General features: G+C 36.2%; 1 long non-coding RNA gene across 1 annotated transcript; it reads left to right on the top strand.

Annotated features, from left to right (window-relative positions):
- Positions 1 to 2289: 2289 nt before the first annotated feature.
- LOC111095347 lies at positions 2290 to 6680 on the top strand. Its single transcript, XR_005356285.1, has 3 exons — positions 2290 to 2583; positions 5626 to 5749; positions 5906 to 6680. It is a non-coding gene; the product is annotated as an uncharacterized LOC111095347 (long non-coding RNA).
- Positions 6681 to 9428: the final 2748 nt, after the last annotated feature.

Raw genomic sequence — 9428 nt, 5'->3', positions numbered from 1 at the left:
TGCCAGACAACAGAATGAGCTTCATAAGGGAGATGAAAGAAAGGAGACCATTGAGCCTGAAGTTGGGGGATCAAGTTGGGGTTGAAATTGGGGAAGAAATTGTGTGAAAGACAATTCATTAATTTAACCAATTGACTAAGCAGTATTGGATTTTTCAACTAAAATTTCTTATACTCTAGTTGTTGAGAAATAGTAGCTTTAAAAATGAGCATATAACACTACAGAATGGACATTCTTGGGGGAAAAACATAAAAGCTAAAATAAAATTTGAGAACGTAATGGAAAAATTTTTCTTTAAGCATCACTTAAAAAACTATAATTGTAAAATTCAGAACTACTTTAAAGTACAAGATCAGTATTTTTTCTGGCTGATTAGATACACATGTTTAGAAGTTGGAGATGTTCATTAACTGAACATAGAGCCTAAGGAACTGAATTGCAGTATGTTGTTAATCTGAAGCAAGGGTGTACATATGGACAATTTATATCCTAGGCTATTTGAAGTTCAGGAAAACAGCAGTTAGGCCACTAAAATGTCAGCAGGTTTCCTTTACTTCAAGCAGCAACTGCTCTTTTGATTTAACTTAAATCATTCAATAATTTCCCATAATTGGAGTAAATGCATGTTTAATAAAAAAAAAACCTGTGTATAAATATGAAGTCTAATTTTATATTCATTGCTCAATTGACTTTGAACTGCTCATATGTTCACCTGCTTAGAAATTTCTAGTTGACTGATTTGAAAGCTTTTAACCTTTGGAATTCATTAAATAAAAATTTGATCATATGGTCCCAAATAGCAGACTTAATTAATGGTTTTAAAATATTCATTGCCTTAGTTACATTTATCTTTTAAGTTTAAGATGCCCCATCGTTAGCTTCTAAGTATTTACAGTTCTACTCCAGAAGTGAGAGTTGTGATATTGGTGATTAGTTATCTTTAACAGCAACAGCTGCCCTCCTTCTTTGATTCAGTTTTAATGTTTCAGTCCCCTGGGATTTCCTTTAAGATGATGCTTTATAACTCAAAATCTAAAATAAATGGGTTCTTTATTGTTGTACCTATGTTTTATAGCAGAAAAAAATATATCTTTTTGAATAAAAATGAATAAACAGGTACATGAATGCATAGACAACTAACAAAAATAAAAAAATGGTGCCATCATTTTTTTGCTAGCCATATGGCTAGATGCTGAATATGTGCCATCTTCAAAACTAAAAGCTGTTATACAGTGTTATCCCTTCATAGATGCAACGCAGACATTCAGAGAAACTTGGCTGAGCTAAATGACTAAAGATTTGGAAGAAACCAGATTCAGAACTGAGTCGTTATGGTCCCAAAGCCATGGTTTTTCCTTTTGTGCCATGTTGCCACTAGAAGACTTAATGTCAGGAACAATGAATTAATCGATCTTATTTTTATAAGATTTTATTTATTTATTCATGAGAGATACAGAAAGAGGCAGAGACACAAGCAGAGGGAGAAGCAGGCTCCATGCAGGGAGCCTAATGTGGGACTTGATCCTGGGACCCTAGGATCACGCCCTGGGCCGAAGGCAGGCACTGAACTGCTGAGCCACCCAGGCATCCCAATTGGTCTTATATGATTAGTCTGCTTTGGTTTCATGTGTTAATGGGTATTAAGTTACGATAATTTTCATGAAGTCAATAACTCAGTAATTGTCCTTGGTGAATATATACCTACTGGACTCCAAAGAGCAGTTGATTTCAGGGCTCTTTACTTAACCACAAGTCACCAAATAACCATCCCCATTTTATTCAAGTTGAGCTGTATTGAACAAGAAGAAAAAAATAAATTAATAACACATAATTTAACATGTATTTTTTTTGCCACTCATTTCCCTTCATTTTCCATCTGAAGGGGAGTTCTGTCTTCTTTCAGGTAGTGCATTCTCACTGTAAGCTTCTGAGAAGTGTCCCAGTGCTAGAAATCTTTGATGTACCATTGAGGAAAAGTAGAGGCATAGAAACAACAAAAATAATCTTGATTGTAAAAGCAAAAGCAGCACTATAAATTCCAGGTATATAGGCAGGTGAGGGAGGACAAGGTGCGCTGTGCTAAGGCTGAAGCACGAAGATGGCCGTGAGGACATTGGTGATGATGGGCTTCCCGAGTTTGGGTAGTGAAAATCCTTAAGATTTGGGAAGTAGATAAAGAATGTATGGGTTGCTAAAAGGAGTTTTTAGTAAGTTTTATGGATTGCATACTTGGTTTCCTAGACGATGGAACACTAGCACAATACTCTGAAAGGCCCAGGCTTGGCTACTTGCTGTATGGCAACACTCAGTCCCTCTGTGAATACAGACTGGAAAACTACCTGAGGATGCCTAGCACAGTGAGGCCACACTGCACTTGAATTACTGTGGATGGCCTTGGGTATAAAAAAAAAAAAAAAAATGTATGCCACATAGTGGAATAAGGACTAGAATAAGGATCAGACTTGGATATGTATCCTAATTAGGGGTAGGGGTGTCCAGACTTTTAAAGCTATTCAAAAACAGTGATCTCCTCAGCAGAAGCAGTATCTGATAACGGCTTTCTCTTTCTGAATACAATATGAGGTACTTTGTCAAATACCCTTCTGTCCAGAAGAGCTGTTCTAGTTCATTCACTTTCTTATGTAAAGAACTTACTAGATAATCTACATCCTAACTAAAAGACTGTCTCTTACTACCTTTTAAAAAGCTATCCCTAAAACGACACTCTTTGGTTTCAAAAATATATTAAAATACACGGATCTATGGCAAAACCAGTGTAGAGTTGTAGATAATGTCTACTTGAAGTAAACACCACTCCACAGTTAGACCCGATGGGTTAGGTTTATAAAGTTTACAAATAGATACTCCTTTCCTCATTTCTTTTATCTAAGTTAATGAGGAGTAGCAAGGTTGAATGAATGTAGAATAAGGATAGGTGAGAGAATACTGAACAACCTAACCCAGCAAACTATCCCCTCTTACAGGAGAAAAAAAACGAACAAACAAAAAACTAGAACTTTCATGAATCCAAGAAATAGTACATTAAATTATACTCATTTATTGGATTATTGTAATTTTTTTCCAACAGGCATGTATAGAGCAGATAATAAAGTATATTAGGGCATTGCATATGAAGGCAAGTCATTACTTCTGGAATCTTTTTTCAGAGCTATACCTGTAAGTATGACAACTCAGAGGGCACTACCCCTGTCTGAGAAATCCCATGAGATGTGTTGCTTAGACCAGACATAGACTTATTTTGTCTCAGCTAGTTTGGCTCACTCATTGACTGCCATAGTCATTCCCAAAACAAAATTTCTTGATGTCAGGGGAGACCTAAAGAAAGAGATTGTGAACAACTTGATAAAATGGATACAGCAATATCAGCCTAAATCTAAGATGTGCTTGAAGAATACCTAATAAAGCTTTGAGTGTTAGATGACATTTTTACGTAAACAGTAATAATTTTTCTACAGAGATACAAAATGCAGTAAGTAGAATTGTGTCTTTAGTGCATTAAAACAGCATGAGTATTCTGGTTACACTGTGTGTCCTGTACTCGGTAAATTGTTACAAACTATTCCAGAAAAAAACCTGAAAGTTACTTCATTTTATTTTCATTATGCTTTAAAGGTAAAAAAACACTAGAAAGCAGTGTTTCAAAAACAAAGTTTTTAATTACTCGAGTTCTGTATTAGAAACATATTCAAAGTGCAATTACTCTGTATGTAAGATGGAGAGTTACTTCACGTGTTCAAATCTGAAACTATCAGACTTGCCAGGTGATTATTAAGTGGGAACAAATTCACCAGTTTTTTTTTTTTTTTAAGTTTTATCTGAGAGAGAGAGAGAGAGAGAATATCATGTGTGAGAGATGTGGGGAGGAGCCAAGGGAGAAGGAGAGAATCCTTGATTGGACTCCCAGCAGAGTGTGGAGCCTGCCCAGGACCTCAAGACCATGACCTGAGCTGAAATCCAGAGCCAGATGTTCAACCAACTGAGCCACCCAGGTGCTCCTAAAGTCACCAGTTTTTAAAAGTATTTTATTTGGGAGCTGAAGTTAATGATAATGAAAGTGAATATCTAACCATCTTGGCTGAACTGATAAATTTTTATTCTACCATTTTATTTTTTGACACAAAGACGATTTAAAAACTTAACTGCAAATACATTATTTAGGGTAATCTCTCACTATACATGTGTATCAAATCATCCTGTTGTACACTTTAAACTTAAAGTGTTAATTTCAACCTTATTGAGATATAATGGATGTTTATTTATTTATTTATTTTAAATTGGTGTAAGGGTTGAATGGATGGGTAAGTCAGTTGAGTGGCCAGCTCTCGATTTCAGCTCAGGTCATAATCTGATCTCAGGGTCATGGGATCAAGACCGTTGAGATCCGTGCTTAGTGGGGAGTCTGCTTGAAACTGTCCCTCTCCCCTTCCATTTCCTCTCCCCACCCCCATGTGTACTCACGTTCTCTCTCAAAAATCATAAGCAAAATTATTTTTAAAATAAATAAAGGGTAAATATATATAGAATATCTACACTAAGGTATTTGGTACATTTCTTAGATCTAGTTAATTACCAATATCTGATTCTATCTGGAATTTCTTCAGGCAATATTTGGGGAAATAGTATGATGGGAGTTCAATTATTTGAGATTTAATCATGAGTATCAATGGTCATGTGGGCATTTCTCATTTGTTTGCAATACTTTAAAAGACTCTGGAATATTCTCTTCATGATAACACAGCATCAGGGACACTTGACGAAAAATTAGTTGTAAAATGAACCGAAATCACACCTCACTATACTTAAGAGTGTTTACCAGAATTCTGCAATTTCTCTTTGGTATCAAATAAGCCAGCTTCCCTATCACAATGAATGATAAATTCCTGCATGGGGAGTTTACTCCCCCTTTGTCAAAAACTGTAAAGTTTTAGAACAGCCCAATATTTGTGAATGTATATACTATTCAAATATCTTTGGGGGGGGGGAATACTCCAGTCTGAGACTGACATTGTAGTTGACACTGGATCATTTTTGACCAGGCGTCAGAGATTATAGAAATTTTGTTAAAAAAATAAGGTTTATGTATACAATGGAATATTACTCAGCTATTAGAAATGACAAATACCCACCATTTGCTTCAACGTGGATGGAACTGGAGGGTATTATGCTGAGTGAAGTAAGCCAGTCAGAGAAGGACAAACATTATATGTTCTCATTCATTTGGGGAATATAAATAATAGTGAAAGGGAATATAAGGGAAGGGGGAAGAAATGTGTGGGAAATATCAGAAAGGGAGACAGAACGTAAAGACTGCTAACTCTGGGAAACGAACTAGGGGTGTTGGAAGGGGAGGAGGGCGGGGGGTGGGAGTGAATGGGTGACGGGCACTGGGGGTTATTCTGTATGTTAGTAAATTGAACACCAATAAAAAAAAGAAAATTAAGGCCAGAAATGTGCCAAAAATAAGACTAAATTTTTATAGGAGTATGGTTTTGAAAACCAAGCTGCTACTTCACTTTGCCAGTTCTGTCCAGTGACGTGAATAGTGACTTCTCACCATGTATTTGATAAAATGAACTATAATTCTTTAAATATGCCTACATCCAGACCTTAACTACTCTAGAGAACTAATCCTGGACTTCCTACTCCGGGAATGTTCTTCATATCTCCACAAGTCCTGCTGCCCATGAATCCTAAAGATACTCTTTTGCTATCCAAGGAAGTTTTACAGGTGTGTATTTCATAGGCCTTTCTCATCATATTACCACCAATTTCATATGTAATTTTCAAATTTCACTTGCAATCTCATTCTTCTTTGTACTCTTACTGTTCAATCTACCTGCTTTTATTGTGAAATTTCTAATCTTGTTGCATGCTTGCTTTTAAGATTTTATTCACTTATTTGAGAGAGGAAGAGAGAGAGCGCACAAGCAAGGGGCAGGCAGAGAGAAGGAGAAGCAAGCTCCCAGCTCAATCCCAGGACCCTGAGATCATGACCTGAGCCAAAGGCAGATGCCTAACCAACTGAGCCACCCAGGCACCCCTTCTGCATGCTTTCTTTACATGCCTGCTACACTTTATAAGCTGTAAATCTCTCAAAGTCAGGTAGCCTATTTATGATTACAGATAACCAGTACTTAGCACAGTAGCATGTTTACTATGCATATAGCACTCAACAAAAGCTTACTGTACAAGTTGAAAAACTTTTGAGAGCAACCCAGCCCCTGACTGACTGGATGAAATAAAGTCTTCTATGTGTTTCTGCAGATTACAGGAGATCCCTAAGATGTGCTGTCTCCTCAAATTTAGTAGCTAATATACAGAACTCGGGAGGTTGGAATAGAAATAGACCCAGTTTATAACCACAGAATATCCATGGATCTCCCACTTTTCCTCCTCCACAGAATAGGCCTAAATTATTTTGTCAAAATGTTTGTCATGTAAATTCAACTATAAAACTATGGATAGAATTGTTAGGCTTATAACTCTGTGTAAAACTAAGATATAATAAATGCAAACAAGATGGAGTAGATGGGCTCCTTGATGTGCGTTATTGGATTTCTTATTTTCTTCTGAGTCTGCAAGTGGGTCTTGGAAGTCAAGTCTCAGTTTATAGGAGAACAAGTGAGAATTCCACTGTCTTATGTGAGGGGCCTGCAACATAAGATACACTAACTTTTCTTAGCAAAAGATGTAAAAGAATAAATAATTATGAATTTAAAAAACCTATTAGTGGCTCTAAAAGTGATGTGAACCAAAATTGCTGATTTAGTCCAACAGAAGCCCTATAGGTGTCAACATGCATTTTATACTCTTTGCTGGAACAAAGTAACAAACTCCATCATACGGAGAAAGGAGTGCCTACCCCCCATTCTTACTGATGGAACTTAGACCAGAGATGTGCCTTTTGGAAGATAAATCAACCAACTCATTAGCTAAATCACTGAAAGATAAAGAAAAACCAAATACAGAAAACACAATGACAACAAGCCAACTTTTCTGCTGCTTCTGACTTGAAAAAAGAAAAAATAAAAATTTTAAGAGGTCAACAAAACTCTCATATTTTTTCTGCTTAAATTAATCCCACAAAATAATGGCATGAAAGAAAATAACCACATAAAATTGTGTACTTGGTGCTTCATCTTGATTTGCGATCCCCCCTTCCCCAATTCCTATGTTGAAACCTTAACTGTCAATATAACTATATTTGAAAATAGGTCCTGTAAGAGCTAATTTAACATTAAATGAGGTTATAAGAGTGGGGCCCTGATAAGATAGGATTAGTGTCTTTATAAAAAGAGACAGGAAAGTTTTCTTTCACTCTTTGCCCCTCCCCCCCCCCCCCTTTTTTTTGGTACTCAGTTGTGAACTTTTTAAATTTAACTGACCTATTACTCTCAGATATGCAATGTAATGATTTGACATTGGTATATTAGCAAAATATCACCATAATAAGTCTAGTTAATATCCATCACCACACCTAGTTATGCACATGGTACACTCAATATAGATAATCCGGTATTAACTGTAGTCCCCTTACTGTCTCTTAAATCCCCATGAGTTACCATCTTCTAACTGGAAACTTGAATCTTTTGACCCTCTTTACCATTTTACTCACTCTGTACCCCTTGCTTCGGGCAACCACCAATCTGTCCTTTATATCCATGAGCTGAGGTTTTGATTCATTTTCCCAGATCCTACATTTATGGGAGATGATATGGCATGTCTTTTTCTGAATGACTTATTTCACTTAGCATAATACTTCCAAGGTCCATACATATTGTTAATAGCTGTATAAAACTTCCTTGTGTCTATGTACTACATTTTCTTTATCCCTTCATCTGTTGATAGATATTCGGGTATTTTTATGTCTTTGCTATTGTACAGAATTCTGAAAAGATCTATTTGCTAGTGTTTTCATTTTCTTTAAATTTCCATAAGTGACATGACTAGATCACATGGTAGTTGAATTTTTAATTTTTTGAGGACACTCCATACTGTTTTCTCTAGTAACTACACCATTTTACATTCCTACTGACCGTACGTGAGGTTCCATTTTTGTCCCTATCAGTTGTTTCATTGGGTGTTTTTTGTGTTTATTAGTTGGTTTTATTAGATTGGGTTTCTGATTTTGGTTTTGTTTTTTTGGGTGTTTTGTTTGTTTTGTAATTGTTATTCTAGCAGGTTTAAAGTAATAACTCCTCTCAACTGTAACTTGTATTTCCCTGATGGTTATTGATGTTGAACATCTTGTGCACCTGTTGGACATGTATATGGCTCAATTTGAAGATGTCTATTCAGATCTTCTATCCATTTTTAATTAGATAATTTTATGCTATTAAGTTGTAGGAGCTCTTTATTTTGGATATTAGGCCCTTATTACATAAGATGTGCAAAAATTTCCTTCCATCCTATAGCTGGCCTTTATGTTTTGTTGATGGTTTCCTTGGCTGTACAGAAGATTTTTAATTCCATGGAATCCCAATTATTTATGCTTGTCTTGCCTTTGCTTTTAGTGTTTTACTCAAAGAGTTACCCGCAACACTGATTGCCAAGGAGCTTACTGCTATTACTATCTTATAGACATTTTAGCGTTTCGGGTCTTAAATTCTTTAAGCCACCATGAATTTATTTGTATGTGTAGGGTAAGGTAGTAAGGAGTATCATTCTTTGGCATGTGGTTGTCCAGTGTTCCCAGTACCATTTATTGAAAAGACTATGCCATTCCCATTGTATTTTCTTGCTGCTTTCATTGTAAACTAATTGACCATGTTTTCATGGGTTTATTCCTGGGCTGTAATTTTGATCATTTTGTCTGTTTTGTTTTTTTGTTTTGTTTTGTTTTGTTTTTTTAATAGATGGGTATTTTTTTTTAATTTTTATTTACTTATGATAGTCACACAGCGAGAGAGAGAGAGAGAGAGAGAGAGAGAGAGAGAGAGGCAGAGACACAGGCAGAGAGAGAAGCAGGCTCCATGCACTGGGAGCCCGACATGGGATTCGATCCCGGGTCTCCAGGATCGCGCCCTGGGCCAAAGGCAGGCGCTAAACCGCTGCGCCACCCAGGGATCCCCATTTTGTCTGTTTTAATGCCAATCCCATAGTGTGCGGATTCCTACAGTTTTGTAATATAATTTAAAATCAGGCAATGTGATGCTTCAGCTTTATTATTTCTCAAGATTGCATTGGCTCTAAGGGGTCTTCTGTGGTTCCATTAAATTTTAGAAATGTATGTTCTAGTTCTATGAAAAAAATTTGCATTTATGTTCACCAGGGATACTGATCTATTACTTTCTTGTGTTCATACCTGCTTTTGTTATCAGGGTAATTCTGGCCTCATAAAAAATGAATTTGTTTCAAAAAAATATAAGAGGAGGGAATACCTCTAATGTGAGAAGAACTGGTGTTAA

Source organism: Canis lupus, chromosome 3 (genome assembly GCF_011100685.1).
Source record: "Canis lupus familiaris isolate Mischka breed German Shepherd chromosome 3, alternate assembly UU_Cfam_GSD_1.0, whole genome shotgun sequence".
NCBI lineage: Eukaryota > Metazoa > Chordata > Mammalia > Carnivora > Canidae > Canis > Canis lupus.
This window is presented reverse-complemented; position numbering and strand designations above follow the sequence as displayed.